Source organism: Pleurodeles waltl, chromosome 2_2 (assembly GCF_031143425.1).
Source record: "Pleurodeles waltl isolate 20211129_DDA chromosome 2_2, aPleWal1.hap1.20221129, whole genome shotgun sequence".
NCBI classification, from domain to species: domain Eukaryota; kingdom Metazoa; phylum Chordata; class Amphibia; order Caudata; family Salamandridae; genus Pleurodeles; species Pleurodeles waltl.
In genome coordinates, this window is record NC_090439.1 from 142,153,018 (window position 1) to 142,175,146 (window position 22,129).

The following is a 22,129-nucleotide window of genomic DNA, read 5'->3' on the forward strand; positions in this document are numbered from 1 at the left end:
CAGTAAGCCATCATCACGCAGGATTCAGGGACAAGGTCAGCACCATCGATCAGGTCTTCCGCTTTATTTCTATAAAATGGAAGTTCATAGATGTAGACCAAGGCCACTTATTTGTGGCCTTTGTCGATTTGAAATCCGCTTTTGACCTTGCCCGCGCCCCAAGCTGTGGGAGGTTATGAGCAATGCTGGAGTCCCGGGCCACATGATTAATATAATTAAGGGCCATATTTATACTTTTTGACGCAAAACTGCGCTAACGCAGTTTTGCGCCCAAAAAATTAGCACCGGCTAACGCCATTCTGAAGCGCCATGCGGGCGCCGTATTTATTGAATGACGTTAGCCGGCGTTAGCCGACCGGCGCTGCCTGGTGTGCGTGAAAAAAAACCACGTACACCAGGCAGCGCCGGCGTAGGGAAAAATGGCGTTTGGGCGCCCAAAAATGGGGCAAGTCAGGCTGAGGCTAAAAAATCGTCTTAACCTGATTTGCACCATTTTTTTTTGGCGCCCAGACGCCATTAACATGACTCCTGTCTTAGCAAAGACAGGAGTCATGCCCCCTTACCCAATGGCCATGCCCAGGGGACTTCTGTCCCCTGGGCATGGTCATTGGGCATAGTGGCATGTAGGGGGGCACAAATCAGGCCCCCCTATGCCACAAAAAAAAATTAAAAAAAATACTTACCACAACTTACCTTTTCTTCCCTGGGATGGGTCCCTCCAGCCTTGGGTGTCCTCCTGGGGTGGGCAAGGGTGGCAGGGGGTGTCCCTGGGGGCTTGGGAGGGTACCTCTGGGCTCATTCTGAGCCCACAGGTCACTTAACGCCTGCCCTGACCCAGGTGCTAAAATCCGGCGCAAATGCAGGTTTTTTTGTCCCGCCCACTCCCGCGCGTCATTTTTGCCCGGGAGTATAAATATGACGCATATGCATCGCAGTCATTTTTTAAAACGGGAACGCCTACCTTGCATATCATTAACGCAAGGAAGGTGTTCACGCAAAAAAATGACGCTAACTCCATGAACTTTGGCGCTAGACGCGTCTAACGCCAAAGTATAAATATGGAGTTAGTTTTGTGTCGAATTTGCGTCGAAAAAAACGACGCAAATTCGGCGCAAACGGAGTATAAATATGCCCCTAAATATCTTTACTCTGGCAACTATGCCAAAGTACGATGGGGCCCGGCAGATGATCTGACTCCAGCAATCCCCACGGCCTGTGGTGTGAGGCAGGGTTGCGTTCTTGCGCCTACCCTCTTTCTTCTGTTTATTAATGCCTGTATTCTGTACCTTTTAGATTGTCCCGGCGATGCCCGCAGTATGGGTGGGCAAAAGTTCCCATGCCTTTTATTTTCTGTCAACACCTTGCTACTTTCTCGAACAGCCATGGGTCTCTCGAGTCTGCTCTCAAGGTTCTTGGAGTTTGGCAAGGACCACGGTCTGGAAATCAATTCAGCAAAAACTAAATACATGGTGTTTGGGGACAAAAAGCAGAAAATGAAGAGACCTGTATATTTAGAAGGTGTTTCTTTGGATAGAGTGGGCACTTTTGATTATCTAGGCATTAAACTAGAAGACTCACATTTTTGGCATTCTCTTTGTCAGAAATCATTAATGTGCCTGAAGCAAAGGGTGGGTGGCATTGTGAAATTTGCTACCAGTTCTCCTAGTTTTGCTATGACTCCTGCTCTCGAAATATACAAATCTCAAGCCGGGGGGGGGGGGGCTCTGTATGGCGCGGAGCTTTGGGGTCATTGCAACTTTGTGAATTTGGCTAGGGTGGAAAATCAGTTCTTGAAAATGTTGTTAAAAGTTCCCTGCAGCACTCCATCGGTGCCCATTTGAATGGACTTAAATCTCTTTGCAATCAACCAGATTGCTGCCTTAAGGCCTCTTTTGTTCTGGATTCGTCTATGGTCCCTAGATGCCCTCATTCCATTCAGATGCGGACTCCACAATTTGATGGCCCCTTACCCCAAAACTAAAATAAACTGGTGTGTTTATGTTGAACGGTCCCTAACGCACCTTGGTTTGGGGTCTTACTGGAAGGATCCCTCTTCCATTCCTAAAAACGCCACGCAGTTATTGAAGGACGCTTTTTGGCTCAAAGTCCAAACTGCCCAATTTGCTGAGGTTGTGCCATTGTCTATGTCTGATAGCTATTTGCAATCTAAATGCCACTACGAGTTTTAGCCCTTCATGGATGCTGCACTTTCTCCTTCTGCACATTACCTTTTTATCAGATTTAGAATAGGGTCCCTCCCTTTGTGCTCTTTAACTTATAAATGGCCTAATTCCACTAATGGGTCCAAGTTATGTCCGATAGGATGCAAGAATGAAGAGTCTGTCTCACATGTTTTTTTCCAATGTCGTGCATATGACAATCAGAGGACTTCCTGGATCAATCCCCTATATAAACAATTGGGTTTTAGGAGCTGTTTACATGTTGAGAGAATTTTTTAATCTGATCCATCTCTACACATAGCCTATCCAGTGGCAAAATTCCTTGAATCAATTTGGTGCATTAGACTAGCGACCTTAAAGAATAAGACAGGGTAGCGGTCCTTCAGACCTAGATCTTTTTATGTACATTTATTGCACTCTGGTGTATGACATTAACTGACGTCTTGTGGTACTATAGGTGTTGATTTTTTATCACCAGTCATGACAGTTCTTTGAGATTTGTTTGTTTGCTGAGAGATCTTCCTCATACTTGATTTACTTGTCTACATAGCTCATTTTGTGGGAAAATTTCTTTGGGATCAAGTATGGCACTTTAGATTAGTGATTCTAAGAATAAAATTGGATGGCTGTCTTGTAGTCTCAGACCTCCTCAAGTATATTTATTGTACCCTGGTGTATGACATATGCTGACATTTTATGGGTTTAGAGGTGCTGTCTTTTATATTATCGGAGTAAGAAATATTGTATATCTATACTGTTATGGTTTTAACTTTTTTTTAAAGTGTATATTTAGTTTATTGTGTCCCTTTTTATATTCTCTTTTAGATGTATTGCACTTTTATGGTATGTTTCTCTTACCGAAATAAAGTAAATGATGATGATGATGATGATCAGCTGCTCACCGTTTTGCCCTTTAGATTAAAACCACTGCGGATGAATAGGAGATGGAGACATCCCCCCTGTGTACAGGCCCCTGGTGGACTTGACAACTATGGAGGACAGGCACAACATCATCCTCACCTATGGACGTGACAGGGCCACAATCACAGAGCTGTGTGTCCAATTGGAGCCTGACCTGATATCTGTTATCCGTCACCCCACTGGGATCCCCCCCTCCTGTGCAAGTCCTATCTGTGCTCCATTTCTTGGCAACTGGCTCTCTCCAAGTGACAGTGGGTTTGGCAGCAGGAATGTTACAGCCAATGTTCTCAATAGTGCTGACCAAAGTGTTGTCTGCCCTAATAAAACACATGCGCAGCTACATCTTATTGCCCCAGATCGAGGATTTGGCCACAGTGAAAGCTGACTTCTATGCAATGGGACATATCCCCAACATTACTGGGGCTATTGATGGTACAAATATTGTATTTGTCCCCCCCGTAGAAATGTACAGGTGTTCAGGAATAGAAAGAGCTTTCACTCGATGAATGTGCAGATAGTTTGCCTGGTGGATCACTACATCTCCCATGTCGATGCAAATTATCCTGGGTCTGTGCATGATGCCTTTATCCTGCGGAATGGCAGCATCCCATATGTGACAGCTCAACTCCAGAGGCACAGGGTGTGGTTAATAGGGGAGCCCTGGTTCCCACCCAGTGGATGTTGGTGTTTGGGTAAGGTGTGGGCCCTAAGTGTGGGTGTGTGGCTAACAGCTGTCCGTCGATATTTGCAGTTGACTCTGGTTATCCCAACCTCTCATGGCTACTGACCCAAGTGAGGAATGCCAGGACAAGGGCAGAGGAATGTTACAATGAGGCACATGGGCGGACAAGAAGGATTATTGAGAGAGCCTTTGGCCTCCTGAAGGCCAGTTTTCGTTGCCTCCATCTAACTGGTGGATCCCTGTACTAAACACCGAAGGAGGTCTGCCAGATCATCGTGGCATGCTGCATGTTGCATTACCTTGCCTTGAGACACCATGTGCCTTTTCTGCAGGAGGATGAGGCTGGAGATGGCTGTGTGGCAGCAGTGGACCCTGTGGAGAGAGAAGATGAGGAGGAAGAGGATGAGGACAACAGAACAGCAATAATATGACAATACGTCCAGTGACACACAGGTAAGACACTGTAACTTCACTTTACATTGACAGTTTTGTGTTTGACATTGTACATGGCAGGCAGATTCCCCCAATTCTATGGCCACTTACTGTCCCCTTTGGCATCTCTATTTTCAGATATCTGTGCCCCACTCTGGCTCCTGGAGTGTTGACTGCAGCCTACTACAGGTAATTCCTATGTATACATTCTTGTACAGTTGTATTGCAATGTTTAAAGCTTATTAAACGAATACATAGTTCAATCATTTGCCAGACTCCATACTTGTACTTTTTAAAATTGTGTTTATTTAAGTGCCAAAAAGTAGAGGAGTATGTGCAATGGGCTGGGGTGATGGTGGAGGAAAGTCCAGGATAGAGTCTATTTGTATCACATGTACAAGGGGGCATAGGAAGGGGAGCAATGGCAGTTCAAGGTGGACAGGGTGACAGAGTAGGACACAAGGGTGACAATCAGGAGAGTCTTATTTCTTGGTCTGGGGTCTTGGCAATATCCTCTGGCTTCTGCCTGGATCACAGGGACTGTTTGCAGGGTGGTTCTCCTTATGCAGGGGGAGAGTTGCTGGTGGCCTGTTGGTCCTGTGCTGGGGCCTCCTGTCCACTAGTGGTAGCTGAAGTGGAGGGCTGTTCATCGGCGTGGCTAGTGTCAGGGGCACGGTGGTGTGCCACTGCCTCCCTCATGGTGTCGGCCATGTCTGCCAGCTCCCCTGCAATGGTGACCAGGGTGGAGTTGATGTCCTTCAGGTCCTCCCTGATCGCCAGGTACTGTCCCTCCTGCAGCCACTGGGTCTCCTGCAACTTGGCCAGTATCTGGGCCATCGTCTCCTGGAAATGGTGGTATGCCCCCAGGATCCTTGCAAGTGCCTCCTGGACAGTCGGTTCCCTGGGCCTGTCCTCCCCCTGTCGCAAAGCAGTCCTCCCAGCTTCCATGTTGTCCTGTGCCTCTGTCCCCTGAACCATGTGCCCACTGCCACTGACCCCAGGTCCCTGATTGTCCTGTGTTTGTGGTGTGTCCTGGGGTCTGTGTGGTGTTGGACACACTGTTGATTGACGTGTTCCAGGGACAGAGGTATGGGTCCGCTGGGTGGGTGCTGTGCTGGTGTTTCCTGTGGGGGGAGGCTCTGTGGTCATATGGGACTGTGCCTGGGTAACCGACTGTCCGAAGGTCCCTGATGGGCCAAGTTGGTCATCCAGATCCAGGCGTCCGGAGCTGCTGTCATCACTGTGGGTCTCTTCTGTGGGGGGGACTGGTTGTTGCTGGCACCGCCTCTCCGGTGACGTTAGGTGGGGGACCTGTGGGGCTTTAAATGCAGTGTCATTGTTCCTGCGTGTGACATCTTGTGCATGGGTGTGTTGCCCACTATGGTTGTGATTGCCCTGGCAGCTTTGACTTGTGTGAGTAGTCATTTGGTGGGCTAGGTGATTGTCTCTAGTGTGAATGCTTTAGTGATGGGTGTCCATGCAGGTCTGTGATGGTGGTCCATGCATTGGTGTTATGTGCAGGGCTTGGTATTGGGATGGGTGGGTTGTGATGGTGGGGGTATGTGAGGTGGTGGAGTGATGGGGTGAGGGTACGGGTGGGGTTTTTGATGACATGTAGGTAGGAGGGGGTGTTAGTAATACAGATTTGACTTACCAGAGTCCAGTCATCCTGCTACTCCTGCCAGGCCCTCAGGATGCATGATTGCCAAGACTTGCTCCTCCCATGTTGTTAGTTGTGGGGGAGGAGGTGGGGGTCCACCGCTAGTCCTCTGAACTGCTATTTGAGGTCTTGCTACCACGGAATGCACCTTCCTCCGTAGGTCATTCCACCTCTTCCTGGTGTCATCCCTTGTTCTGGGGTGCTGTACCATGGCATTGACCCTGTCCACGATTCTCCGCCATAGCTCCATCTTCCTAGTGATGGATGTCTGCTGCACCTGTGATCCCAATAGCTGTGGCTCTACCTGGATGATTTCCTCCACCATGACCCTTAGCTCCTCCTCTGAGAACATGGGGTGTCTTTGCCATGCCATGGGGTGGTGTAGGTGATGTGCGGGGTGGTGTGGGTGGTGATAAGTGTGGTGATATGTAGTGGTGTGTGGTGTTTCGTTCGTGGAAGTTGTGTGGGTGATGGTGTTGTGTGCCTGTGGCTGCTAGTTTGTGGATGGTGGTGTCTCTCTCTGGCCTTCTCTCTGTAAATGTGGTCGTAAGGGTTTGTGGGTGATGTGGGTGTGTGTTTTATATTGTATTGGATGTGTGGGAGTGGTGTGTGTGTATGTGTATCAGGTGTGTGTATTTCGAATTGTCCAATGTCTTTGTGGTGCCATGGGTGCAGTGTGAGTGGTGTGTGTGAGGGTGTGTGGGGTGATGTGTTTGGGTTTGTGCTGTACGGTGCGTGGATGGTGTATGGTTGATGGTGTTATGTGGCTCTGGTTCTGTGGGTGCTCTTGGTCTATCTCTCTCAGTTGTCAATTTTGTTTAGTCGTAAAGGGTTGTGGATAGTGTGTATGTGTTCTATCGTGGTGTGGGTGTGTGCATGTGGTGTGTGTATGGGTATCGGGTGTGTGTAGTTTGAATTGTCCAAAATGGTGTTGTTTTGTATGTGTGTGTGTATTTTGAGCTCAGCGGTATGTACTGCCAATGGTTTACCACAGTTGAATATCGGCTGCAGTGATTCGTGGGTCATAATGCTGTGGGCTTAGTTCTGTTGGCGTAACGGTGTGGATTTTGGTACCACCAGTTTATCACCGACTTGTGTGTGTGGCTGTATACTGATGGATTGCTAAGTGTGTGTCATAAAATGGGTAGAGGTAATCCGCCACACCAGCGGTATGTTGGCAGCAGTCAGTACTTGGACTTACCGCGTATGTTCTAATGAGGGCCATAGTGTGCACTGAGTCCATGGGGTCCCCAAAGACTCAATAGAGGATAAAGTAGATGATACTAATGCTCTCTTTTGTGGTAGTGCGATTAAGCAGTTAGACTTATCAGAGGGTAGTGTAAAGCATTTGTTGTACACACAGAGACAATAGAGGAAGCACACACTTAACCCCTTCGCTGCCAGGCCTTTTCCCCTCCTGTGCCGAGTCTTTTATTGGCTATTTGGGGCAGTTTGCGCTTAGGTCCTCATAACTTTTTCTCCACACAAGCTACCCATGCAAAATTTGTGTCCTTTTTTTCCAACATCCTAGGGACTCTAGAGGTACCCAGACTTTGTGGGTTCCCCTGAAGGACACCAAGAAATTAGCCAAAATACAGGGAAAATGTAGTTTTTAAAAAAAAAATTGGGAAAAGGGCTGCAGAAGAAGGCTTGTGGTTTTTTCCCTGAAAAGGGCATCAACAAAGGGTTGCGGTGCTAAAATCACCATCTTCCCAGCTATCAGGAACAGGGAGACTTAAATCACAAAACCCCATTTTTCAACACAATTTTGGCATTTTACTGGGACATACCCCATTTTTACTATTTGTTGTGCTTTCAGCCTCCTTCCAGTTAGTGACAGAAATGGGTGTGAAACCAATGCTGGATTCCAGAAAGTTAAACATTTCTGAAACTTATACAAAATTCTGAATTCAGAAAGGGGTCGTTTGTGTAGATCCCACAAGGGTTTCCTACAGAAAATAACAGCTGTAATAAAAACATATTGAAATTGAGGTAAAAAAACAGATATTTTTCTCTACATTTTACTCTGTAACTTTTTCCTGCAACGTCATATTTTCAAAAGCAATATACCATTATGTCTACTGGACTCTTCTGGTTGGGGGGATCTATAGGGCTTGTAGGTTCATAAAGAACTCTATGTACCCAGAGCTGCACCTTACAACGGGTTTTCATTGTATTCCGGGCACACAGCAATTAATTTGGTGAAATATAAAAAGTGAGAAATAGGTATCAAGAAAACCTTCGTATTTCCAAAATGGGCACAAGATAAGGTGTTGAGAAGCAGTGGTTATTTGCACATCTCTGAATTCTGGGGTGCCCATATTAGCATGTGAATTATGGGGCATTTCTCAAATAGATGTCTTTTTTACACACTGACTTACATTTGGAAGGAAAAAAACTAGAGAAAGACAAGGGGCAATAACACTTGTTTTGCTATTCTGTGTTCCCCCAAGTCTCCTGATAAAAATGGTACCTCACTTGCGTGGGTAGGCCTAATGCTCACGACAGGAAACGCAACATGGACACATCACATTTTTACATTGAAATCTGGTGAGTTTCTTGCAAAGTGCCTAGCTGTAGATTTGGCCTCTAGCTCAGTCAGCACCTAGGGAAACATACCAAACCTGTGCATTTTTTAAAACTAGACACCCATGGGAATCCAAGATGGGGTGACTTGTGGGGCTCTCACGAGGTTCTGTTACCCAGAATCCTTTGCAAACCTCAAAATGTGGCCAAAAAAAGCAATTTTTCCTCACATTTCGGCGACAGAAAGTTCTGGAATCTGAGTGGAGCCACAAATTTCCTTCCACCCAGTTTTCCCCCAAGTCTCCCAATAAAAATGGTACCTCACTTGTGTAGGTGGGCCAAGTGCTTGTGACAGTGAAGAGCCAAAAACATGTCGAAATTGAGGGGGAACCAAAGCGGGTCCAAAAGGGCAGTTTGAAAAAAAACATTTTTAAGCTGACAAGTGCAGCAGAATTTTTATTAGTATAGATGAGACAATGCTGGGTGGTAGGACTTTTGTGGATAACTGAAGATTCCGGAAGGTTCCATCACAAAAATGTGGGAAAAATGTGTGATTTCCAGCAAAGTTGTAGGTTTGCAGGGCATTGTGGGTAAGAACATGGTGTGTGGTGCCTGTGAAGCACACCACCCTGGAATCACCCAGATGTTTAGTTTTCAGATGTGTCTAGGTCTTGTTGATTTTTCTACATGGCAGCGTCCCAAAGTCCATAAAGTGCAGCCCTCACCATTCCAAGTGGGACGATTTTGAGATTTAGCCCAAATGAAAACGAAAATCCAAAATAAACAAATGTCCTCTTGCTTGCTGTGGGATAAGATGTTTTAGTGTGCAGGGGAGAGCTGAAAGACTGTTACCCCCTTCAGTTGGGGTGGGGGCATAACCAGGCCCATACTGGGTGGTAGCCACCACCCCACAATTGTTTTTTATTTTTTTTTAATTCCCTAGAATCTAGTAGACTTTCTGCTTCCCCAGGGTTTGGATCAGGGGTAATTGCCCCATCTGCCCACTGGTGGGAAGAACAACTTTGTCCCCAATTATTTGGGGTGGGGGTATGGCCATACCCCCACCCTCCTATTTTAAAAAAATAATCTTCCCTGGTCTCTGGTGGGCTTTCTGCCCCCCTTGGGGGCAGATGGGCCCTCCAAAAATAAGCCAATATGCCCCCAAGGGGGGCAGATATGGCCAACAGTAATGTGCCCCCATGGGGATCGACCCTTGCCCAAGGGGCTGCCCCGCAAACAAAACACACACATACACACACACCAATCCCTGGTGCCTAAGTGGGTTCTGGCCCCAAGGGGAGGAGAAATGGCCTAAAATAAACTTGCCCCCCCAGGGGAACGATCCTTGCCTAAGGGGTCGCTCCCCTTGCGTGAAATTGGCGCAAAAAAAAATTCCCCAGTGCCCAGTGGATTCTGCCCCCCTTGGGGGCAGATCAGCCTAATAAAAGTAGGCAGATCTACCCCCATGGGGGGGCAGTAATGGCCTAAAATAAATGTGCCCCTCAGGGGAACGACCCATGCCTAAGGGGTCGCTCCCCTTGCGTGAAATTGATGCAAAAAAATAAACATCCCTGGTGTCTAATGGTTTCTGCTCCCCTTGGGGGCAGATTAGCATAGCAAAAATCGGTGATTTGCCCCCAAAGGGGGCAGAAATGCCCTAAATACAGTCCCCACCGCCCCACAGAGTAGGGACCCTTGCCTAAGGGGTCGCTCCCCATCTGTAAAACAACAGAAAAAAAAATCCCTGGTGCCTAGTGGTTTCTGCAGATCGGCCTAATTAAAATAGGCTGATCTGCAGAAATGGCCTAAAATAAATTTGCCCCCCAGGGGAGTCACCCTTGCCTATGGGGTCACTCCCCTTGCATGAAATTTGCTTTAAAAAAAAACTCCCCAGTGTCTAGTGGTTTCTGCCCCCCTTGGAGGCAGATTGGCCTCATAAAAGAAGGCCTAAATATAATTTGACCCCTAGGGGAGCGACCCTTGCCTAAGGGGTCGCTCCCCACCTCAAAAAAACAAAAAGAAAACAAAACAAAAAAAAATGATACCTGGCTCCTAGAGGTTTCTGCCCCCCCTGGGGGCAGATCGGCCTAATAATTATAGGCCGATCTGCCCTCAGGGAGGGCAGAAAAGGCCTTGAAAAAAAAATGTACCCCTGGAGAGCGACCCTTGCTCAAAGGGTCACTCCCCTTGTGCCAATTTCCTAACAAAATAATATCCCCGGTGTCTAGTGGGCATTTTAGCAGCCGGATTGTTTCACAATCCGGCTGCTAAAATGCTCTGAGAGACTTCAAACGGAAGGAAATTCCTTTCCTTCCCTTTGAAGCCTCTCAGGCCCCATCACATGATCGGAAGAGAAATGCTTTTGCATTTCTCTTCCGATCACGCTGGATGGGAGGTGGCTTCTGTGAGGTCAGTGCGCGATTGCGCGCTGATGTCACGAGGGGTGGGGGAGTCGGAGGGGTGTCGGAGGTGGAAGGGGAAGGGCTTCCCTTTCCAACCCTGCCTTGGAGGGGTGGGAGGGAAGCCCACAGAGGGAGCGCTAGCGCTCCCTCCGATCTCCAGGCTGGGGATGTAATGGTTACGCTCTCGGCACAGGAGCACTGTGCCGCGAGACGTAACCATTACGTCTGCGGAAGAGAAGCGGTTAATGACAACTCCAGAGCAATGTTTTTATAGAGCAAAAATATATTTTCTTAATTTATATTTACAACCATAAGATTAAAGTTGCAGTTAAGTACTTCAATAGATTTGTATTTTACACATGTATCAATAGTACTTTGTTTCAAATCGATAAGTCATGCAGTTTTTGAAATATTGGCAATAATCTGTTTTAAAAATGGACACTGCAATTTTCAGAAACAGTTCCTAGGGAAGAAAAGGTAGATTGTTTCACAGGTAAGTACAACACTTAAAGTTCCAGTCTCTAGGGGTTAGGAAGTCCAAAGATTGGGGTTCAATTTAACCCCAAACACCCACCACCAGCAACACGGGGTCAGCCGGGTGCAGAGGTCAAAGTGTAGGCAAAATTAACATGGGCTCCTATGAAGACTGGGGGAACTTGGCTACAGATCCGCAGGCAATTAAGTACCCGTGACTTCAGAGGGCTGACCTGGGGGATTTAGAGGAGCATTGGAAGGGCCACAAGTAGGCACCAAACATACACCCTCAGTGGCAATGGGGCAGCCGGGTGCAGGGTTCAAACAAGATGTCGGGTCTCAAATGAATCTCTGTGAAGGGCCCGTGGGGTCATTCAGAGGCTGCAGGTGAGGTCCAGGGGGTCGTCTGGGGCACACCACCAGCCAGGTACAGAGGAGGGCAGCCTGCTGAACGTTGCTGCACCGGGTGTCAGTTTCTCCATGACCAAGGCGCTGTGGGTGCAGTGGTTCCTTAGGCATTGGATAGCTTTGTCCGGAGCTCTCGAGGTCAGGGGGTCCTCAGGATTCCCTCTACAGGCGTCATCGTGGAGGGGTGGAGAGGTCAACCCAGGGTGGGCACTTGCTCAGAATCACCTGGGGATCAACTTTAGCTGGTTGAGCCACCAGGACACGGGGCGTGGGCGTTGGGTGCAGAGTGGTTAGGACACACATGTTTGGAGTAAGTCTTCAGTAGTTCGTTTCTTCTTGGACAGGGCCGCTGTCCACAGCAGTTCTTGGTCCTTTTGGGTGCAGGCCAGTCCTCTGGAGCTTGGCAGAGGTTTCTGGTCCTGCTGGATGAGACACTGTTCTTTTGCAGGAGACAGGCCAGTGGGGCTGTGGCCAAATCAGTTGTCATCTTCCTTCTTCACTACTGGGGTTTTTCAGCTAAGCAGTCCTTCTTCTTCTTGTTAGATCGCCAGGAACTGGTGAGCTGGGTACAGGAAGGCCCTTAAATCCTAGATTTAGGGGCGTTTTAGAGGTCAGAGGGCAGTAGCCAATGGCTACTGTCCCTGATGGTGGCTACACCCTCTTTGTGCCAACTCCCTTTGGGGAGGGGGCACAAACCTATCCTGTTGGTCCCTGTCCTCCAACCTAAGATGGAGGATTCTGCAGGGAGGTGGTCACCTTACCTTTGGACACCTTTGGCGTAGTCCTTGCTGAGGTGGTCACTCCTCCCAGTTTTTCTTAATTTCCCCACCGGACTTGCCACCAAAAGTGGGGCTTTGTCAGGGGGGCGGGCAGCTCCACTAGCTAGAGTGCCCTGGGGCACAAGAATCCGAGGTGTGAGCCTTTGAGTCTCACTGCCAGGTGTTACAGTTCCTGTATGGGGGAGGTGTGAAGCACCTCCACCCATGAAAGGCTTTTTTTCTGACCACAGAGTGCACAAAGGTCCTCAGGCCATGTGTCAGAATGTCTGAGAGTAGCAGACTGGCACAGACCGATAAGTCCCACACTAGCAGTTTGCTTAAATATTGGGGGCATTTCTAATATGCCCTCTGTGTGCATTATTCAATAAATGCCACACTGGCATCGTTGTGGGTTTATTGTATATTGTGCTGAGAAGTTTGATAACAAACTTCATAGTATTCAGGGAAGCCATTATGGAGCTGTGGAGTTCCTAGTGACAAACTCCAAGACCATATACTCAATACAGCTACACGTCACTTATAGGGGGTAATTTTGACCTCAGCAGTCTTTTTCCAAGACCACCGAGGGACCGCCGTGCGGAAGACCACCAGTGGTGGCGGTTTGCTGCTCATCCTATTATGACCGTTGGCAGCTCTCCGTCCTTTTACCGACGGAGAGTCGCCAAAAGCCATACTGGCGGGAGGCGGGGAAGTGGAGGTTGCTCCACCTCCACCGCCACGCCAACATAACACCGCACCGCGAATTACGTCCTGTGATTCGCCGTGGTGGTGTTCTGTTGACGGTGTGGTGTTGGCGGAGCAGCCCCCATGGCTCCCGTCCCCTCCCGGAGGATCGTCGGACCAGGTAAGTCGATCGTCCGTGAGGGGATGGGGTGGGGGGCTGTTGTGTGTTGTGTGCATGCATGGGGGTGTGCGTGTGTGTATGCAGAGGGGGTGTGTGAGTGCGTGTATGCTTGTGGGGGTGTTGTGTGTTTGGGGATGAGTGCGTGTATGTCTGTGGGTATGTCTGTATGGATGTGTGCATGTATGTTTGAATGTGGGTGCGCATGTCTGACTGTGTGTGTGGATGTTGGCATGTATGTTGGTGTGTGTGTGTGTATGTGTGTTGGTGGTGCCTGCGTGCGTGTCGGGTGAGTATGTGTGATGTTATGTTGGGGGTCGGGGTAGGGAGGGGGGTCCTGCCACCATTGGGGGGTGGCAGGGGTGGTGGGGGGGTAGGGGAGGGAGTAGGGGTGGGGCGGGTGGTGGGGGAGACCCCTATCAGTGTCAGGGAAGGAATTCCCTGGCACTGATAGTGCTCACCGCCATGGATTTCATGGCGGTTTCAAACCGCATGAAATCCATGGCGGTCAGCCGGGTCCAAATACCGCCAGCGGTATAGTGACGGCCGCCGGGCTGAAGACCCAGTTCTCCAGCCCAGCGGTCATCTCCGCCGTGGCTGGCGGAACGGAGAAGCGGCGGATGACCATGGCGGTAATCGCCATGGTCATAATACAAAAAAAAGACCGCCAGCCTGTTGGCGGTCTTATCGCCGCTTCTCCGCCTTCCGTCAGGGTCATAACGACCCCCATAATGTCTAAGAATGGACTTAGACACCTTGGGGGTTTATTGCTCGTGTGGCATTGCCCTCACCTGTGGTATAGTGCACCCTGCCTTAGGGCTGTAAGGCCTGCTAGATTGGTGACTTACCTATGCCACAGGCAGTGGTTTGTGGGCATGGCACCCTGAGAGGGGTGCCATGTCGACTTTGCCTTTTTCTTCCCAGCAGCACAGACAAGGTGCAAGGCAGTGCACCCGTGCTTGCTGAGGGGTTGCATAATATATGTTGTGGCCCTTGGGGACCTTCCCTGGCCACAAGGCCCTTGGTACCATGGGCACCTTTTACAAGGGACTTAACTGTGTGCCAGGGGTGTGCCAATTTTAGAAATAAAGGTACAGATTTTGGGAAAGAACAGTGGTGCTGGTGCCAGGTTAGCAGGATTCCAGCACACTTTTAATCAAAGTTGGCATCAACACTAGGCAAAAAGTAGGGGAGTAAACATGCCAACAGTGGCACTTTCATCCACAGATTCACAGTCTAGTTTTTTTATTCCGTTCTCCCATCCTCCCATCACTCTGCTACAATGGCAACATACTTTGCAACATTCTCTTGCAGCATTAAGTCACAAGTTCATAACAGTTTCTGCAAGCACAATGGTCACTGGTATATCAAATGTAGCAGGTGTAGGTGAATTGTTCAAATAATGAATATATACCAAACAGCAAACCTTTTCACTAATTTCTCAAAACCCAACCCAACATTTACTTTTCTCACACAATCTGAGTATCTCTCAGTGTGAGAGTATCTGTCTGGGTAGAGAGGGTGAGCCTGGGAACTGAATACTGTCACAACTCAGTGTGATAGTTGCAATGGCTGCATGGAACATGTGTAACGGGGGGACTTCATCGGTAAATATGGTCATCATGATTTGCCCAGGGATAGTAACCTATGGAAGAAGTCGATCCTGCACAGTCTATCCATGGGATATAGTGGTACCCCTGCCATGGGCACAATCTTGACACAGGGTAAACCTGACCTCACTTATTGCACACAAACATGTGTGGAATGCACATTGGTTTGGATGAGAATTTATGCAGCTAGGGCTGCTAGTCCACTATACAAATACAATAACTATTGGTAAAAGCAATGAGTTAATTCCAAAATGTGTGAACAAAGCATATTCTCAGTGGAATGTAGGCAGGGTGTGTTACACTCACTATGTACCAAAAATGTACACTTGTCAGACAAATCTCCTGTCTTCACACATGTCTTCAGAAAATACATATCTGAATACGGAGACAGATGTGTGGTTTTATTTCCTAGGTAGCCACAGTTAGCCTCTCATCAACAATGCTTGACCTGTGTCTGCAGCTTTAAATAGTATGCTCTGAACGACAACATCACACATCACATACCAAAACACAATACTCAATCCCACTCACAACACAGAACAATTGCATTGTACTAACTGTTAAAATGTATCCCATACATGTTTGGACTCCGAAAGCACAATCTATTGTTGGTGTGCTACAATGTGTTGCAATATCCAACACAATCAGAGATCCAACAGTACATTGAGTCGAAGTATACCTAGCCATGTAGGTAAGATGTTCCAAAAGATGAATACAGATCTGAATTGACTTCTAACAGTTACATCATTCAGTCATGGTAAGAGTCAGCTAGGTTGTGGGATGCTAGAAGAACTGCATGACCATGTTCCATGGAGGGTGTGGATGGACAGCTCAGAGATAGCCACTGATAGTTCTAAATAGAACACACCATGCCACCTGGACACTACACAAGTGCTGTACCGTCAGTTATGATATGTGTGCGTGGCACTAATTACATCTCACAAATACCGCTAATGGTACAGTGACTAACAAGTTGCCAGTAGCAGGAGGAGGCAAGATCCCAACAATACCCAAGTCAAATGTTGGATACTGTCCACACATCATCACACAATGTTGTTGTAGAAGTTGCATACAAAGCAGTAGCTGAAAAATATATGGGATTAGTGGAGGACACAATACATATCTGAACAGTAATGCCAGAAAAATAGGGAAATGAACAGAGATGCTCCCAAACAGACAGTACAACACATCAATGCCTGTAGGTCTATCCTTCACATAGGTATATTTAGGCTGGCCAGGTACGTACATGACCCAGACATCTTTGGTACTACCATAACATAGTAATTGGCCTTAACCTGGCACCATGACATGAGCCTCTCACGTACAACATCATCGATACCATGCATTAGCTGATCATTGAGATCACTACACACATACAACCCCCACACATGTTGCACATGTAAACAGATAATGAGTCCTATGAATGAGACATGTTGTACATGTGCAAGCATCCCAGCACTGTAACTGAGAGGGGGCAGGCTGACATCAGGTGCAGCATAGCAAAGCAGCACATCCTGGTCTGCATGAACACATTTGTGCATGTGTAGAACCACTGGGGAGTCTGCATAGGCTGCTGAGTTCCAATCATTAATGACTGAGATCCCAGCTTTGTTAAGCCACAGACCACTGTCCTGACTATATCAAAATATGACATAGTCAGGTGTCTGATGTAGCTGCACAGTGGCAAGAACAAAGTGGAACAACAGAAACCTTCAGCTTCCCAATCAAACATGTGTTTCTGTTGCCATACATACCCACAGAGTGATGATGGAGAGTAAGCCTGCAATTTATGCCACACTGCAACACTGGTACCCCATGGTACAGCAGAGTATGTGACAGTAATGACAAACATGAACTAGACAAAACTGAGAGTCCATTTGGAGACTGGCACACATATACAACACATCTCAGCACACTTTCCACCATTATGGCCCTGGCATAGTAACATGTCAGGATTCAGGACAGAAAACAACCTAGCAGTACAATAAGGACATAGGTAGAAAACACCTGTGACATTCATTAATTATCTTCACATGTGTTCTCACATACAAAATATATAGGTGCCAGTGATGTGACTGCATCTGCAATAGTCAAATTCCAAAATCTGCCCATGCTGTAAGATTGTAATGTGTTACCAAAATGCACTTACACTTGTTTTTACACACACATTGCATATAACATATTTTACTACACAGGTGTACATAACATCACCAGCAACTGAGATACATAGGTAACTACATGGAACACGTGTACCTGAGCAACAAGACGGAACATCCAACTACAAACCACAGAGTCAACACACAATGCCACGCAACTTATCAGGGGTAATGTGATGTGAAAGCGTTCCAAGTACACTGCATACTCTGAGTTCAAATTGTAATGGGTGACACATGCCTGAACATGTGTTAAGTCAGGCCATCTCATAGCATCAGTTATGGGGATGTCTAAACACTATTGTCACAGAGTTTACTACGTGGTATACCTATACATTCAGATATCTACACATATCTAAGCATAGAGCACACATGTGCCAAAATATATGTGGACACACTGTAGGTACACATGCATATATATGTACAAAGTGAGAGTGATTGCATGCAGTCGACTCCGGAACACACTTATTGGTGGAAACCGACCATTCTCACCCTCACCACATTGCTGCATGGACTTCCACATGTGGCCATGCCCCATATACCACAATGCAGCACAGCCCATGTCATATGTTTGGAGAATCAGGGTGCACTCAAGGACAATGCAAAAAACTACACAAACACCAAATGAGCAAAAAATATGATGTAAATGCATCAAAAACATCCAGCAAAGTGAAGGAATAACACATGGGCCATTAGCGGGAATTCAACGTTCACACTCCTCTCAATGCACCCTTGTGTGAAATCGATGAATAACCATCATGTGTCTTTATTTTTCATGCATATGCATGTACAATACAAGTCCTATCATCAGAATGATGCCTATCCACAGAAATTCAATTGGACATCCACAAGCTTTTTGAAGCCTGGACCAGATGGAATTGCTGCATTACAAACGTGTCAACAACGCACGTGCATCATGTGTCTAATAAAACAACGCACATGCCTAATGCATCAAATAAAAACACGCATAACTGAAAAACATGATGCTCATACCCAGGAATTGATGTAACAGATACTTCTGTCTATCAGCATGGTACAGTGGTTGTAGTTTCACTTTCTCTTTACAGTCTGTTCTTTTGTGAGTATATGTAATTGTATATTGGAGTTGGTGGTCAATTGGTGAGTGTGTTTGAAATTTTGTAATGTCCCCTGTGCTGTGTCCTGTGTTTTTTGTGCGGATTCAGTCAAATAAATTGTAGTTTTGGGTAGTGATTGTCCAGTTTTGCCATTGTATAGTAGGTTGTCTGTCTGTGGTAGTTAATTAGTTGGGGTAGTTGGGTTATGTTAGTGGGTTTAAGTTTCCTTTGATTTTTATAATTTTCTTTTGGGTGAACTCCATTCACCTGTGGACATGTCTGGCAAAAGGAGAATGAGCAGGATGTCTGCGAATGAGCTTGGGGGATTTATATGGCTCGTCGCCCACAACCTGCCAATTATGCTGCAAATGGGTAGACGGGTGATCCTCGGCCACCGGACAGAGGCCAGACAGCTGTGGTGGGGCAAGGTGCTCCACCACCTGAAGCGCATCCACAACACAGGCCAGAATGACCATCAGATAAAGCATTACTGGGCAGATCTGGTGGCCAGGAAGCAAGATCTGCTGGATCACTTGAAGATCGAGTTCAACTGAACTGTTGGCAAGACCCCCATTGGCATACTATTGACTGTTTATTGCTTTTGAATGACAGTTGCAGATACGTTGAAGTGCTGCATGCAATGCTTGTGAACAGATTGTATGCAACCGGTACGAAGAGTCACTGCACCTTTTCAGGCCTGGAGTTCACATGTCCAACAAAGAAACTAATGATGGTCAGATGTTTTATGAGTCCTGCACAACCATCGTGAAGGCATACATTTCAGAACCCATAGTGCCACCTGTGCACTGGCATTGTGTCATGTATGAAACGCTAGGGCACCACCATCCTACCATTTTTTCCCAAGATTGTGTGAACAAAATGGCACCATGCATGCATAGCGCAATTTTGTTAACATTTCACACACATGAGCCCTGCCCCAGGCATTATGTTTGCAAGGAGGGTTTACCCGTCCTAAGGGGGCAATGAATATGGCACCATTGATTCAATGAGACAACTTTGCCACATTAGTCATAAAATATTAAACACATGAATATTGCTGAAATTCAAAAGAGCTGCACTTCAATCACAAAGTGCCTCTGGGTGCCTTGCAGGACTAGCATAAGTACTTGAGATGTATGTCTTGCAAAGCTCTAGGGTAGTGTCATGTATTTTAACCACAACTCCCCCTTACACCATGGTGCACCATTTTGTAAAGACGGCCAGCAAATGGTGGTGTCAGGACTGTGCTAAGGGGCACACTTCATGTGGGGCAGCACTAGGGGAAGGATTCATGAACGGTTAGTGCCGCCCTTGCATCATTGCTTGATGCATAAGCAGCACAAAATTACTAATTACACTTATGATTTGCAAGGCGGCACTCACTTTTCATTAATCAAGTCCCAGGTGCAGCACCACTGTAGTCCTATTGGCCCTTTCGTGTCATTAGAGAAGGCCATGTAAATGAGCTTGAACATGAATTTGGAAGAGATTACTGGCAGTTCCATTTTCCAGTTCATGATCTATCACCGACAGCCTCTACCACCCTCAGACCACACACATGTGCAGAGTCTGTTCCGCTGGCCTACAACTCCTCACTGACAGTATGGGGCTGCACTGCATCAGCTCCATCTCTGCCACATCACTCATTAACCTGAAAACACCAGATGCATCCTTTGACCACACAGCAAGTGTGTATGTGTTGAGTGCTATCTCTATGCCCATGTACTTATCCTTCACTGGATTAACAATGGTATACAATGGCAACAATAGCAGGCCAGCCACTATTTGCAATACATACATGTCTCAATTCAGTCAATGTGCAGGTAGGTGAACCAACTACACATGAAACCACAGCCACAGCAATTCATTAAGTGTGTCTACCTTGTGATGTCACACATATTTAACTTGTTCATTGCAGAGTGTATAATGCCAATCCCCAACCCCTTGCAATACCCACACAATCCCAGGGTAGTAGCGCATCTGTGAGCTATAATGATGACAGATGTGTCCTACATCTGCTGCAGGTAGAAATGCTATGGGTGTAACAATGGTCCTGCCCCTGCATCAACCATAGCATGGCCATCAGATGGAAAATATATGATCAAACAGTCCATACAGCTGCATGACAATGCCACATATAAATGTTGTGGGGTGTAGCGCCACAGGAGTCTCCAGCCCAGTGTTAGTGTTCAGATGTGTGGCTCTACCTCATCAGAGTGTATTTGTCATTGAGTGATTGTAGTGGTTTGTCTGTTGCTCTGATCTTCCAGTAGGATGACTAGCTCACTCCTCTTAACTAGTTGACACTGAACTTTGCAGTGACTTTGAATTGACATTAAGCATGGTTTACCATTCATGTCTTACAGGTGGACCATCCCCCTACACAATTAGTGAAGTGGCACAGTTTGAAGACCCTGATGCATCCAGTAAGTGTGAGAATGTGTGTTCTGTGAAGTAATCCAGGGTTTGGTGTGAGTGAGTCATGAGTGTTGAATGCAATGCTAGATGTTTTAGGCTGTCCAATGATCAGATATCATAGTAGGCTGGATGGTGATATTATGGCCCATTTTTAAGAGCCCCAAGTACCTTCAGAGGGTCACATCTTGTGAGGCTTGTGGTGCGCTATGGCCAGCACCGTGTAAAGAAGGTGGTCTCAAGCCACATTTAGGGCCATATGAAACTAGGAATGATGGAATGAGATGCTGTGCGAAAATTGGCAGCGCCGCATTCTGTCATTTTCACAACACAGGGATGTGCTGTATTTAATTGTATACAGTACACCCCTGTGTTGTCCCCTGCGTCGTTGCTAAATTTGCAGCCGAGCCCCAACGCAACCACACTTGCTCCATGGTGCACGGATGGCTGCGTTAGAGGGGGTATACACCTTCCTTCACAAAAACTATCTCCATATGCGATTGGCTCTTACTCTGCGTGTTGCAGAGTGCAGCACACGTAAAGAGCAAAAAACAAGGGGATATGCCAACATTTCCCCTCATTATACCCTGCCAATGACACCCCTGGCTTGGGGTTAGCCAAATTTGTTGTGACTCAGGTGTAAGTAGATTCAAATGTCTGGGGCAGCAAAATGAACTGCAATTGGTGTTGCTGTGGCACACCCACAGCAACACCCATTACATTTAGACGCAGTCCAGATTTACAGATTTGCTCACACCAGAGGGAGTGCCAAATTCAACACACACCCGAAGGGGGGGCCTTAGCAATGCGCAATAAGGATGAATACTCTTATGCATCCTCATTTGGGATCTTTCAATGACTGATGCATTAGGCAGCACACATCTAAATTGTATAGACTTTGTTGGTTACTTAATTGTGTTGGAAGGTGTCCCTTCCGGCACAACATCAAACTCCCTCTCAACACAGCCAACTAAGCACAATGGGGCAAGGCTCCCTTGATTGATGTATGTAAGCAGTATGTGCCCAGGCATAGGTGACAAAACAGGAGAACACCATATTGGATTTAATTTGGTACATCCCTGTGTTATTATGAAAGCAGAGGACCGGGCTGCCAATTTCCCCCGGCATGGCGCTCCGTCTTTTTCACTTGATGTATGTTCTACTTTTGTGGAATGTCATTGGCTTGCATGCAGGTCAAGGCCCAACGTGTGCTGGCATGGAACTATGTGTGAAAGGAAGAAAGGAATGGTAATGTCAGATCACATATTCATGGGTGTCTACACCTGGACACATGAATGTAGATGTAATTGACCTTTGGATGCCAGCTTTCTAGTTGGCAGCACTCTTATCATATGGTCCACTTCTTGACTCATGAATAAGTGATCAGGCCTAGGTGGATGACCAGGACTGTTGAGATGATGAATAGCATGACCATCCCTCCCTTAGGCTCAAGAGAGAGGAATACCAGATTTGTAGAAAGACATGATGCTCATAGTGTAGGTGAGAGTTAAGTTGATCAGGCTTGCATGTGTACCTATCAGCTCTGACCCCTTATGGTTACCAACAGTTT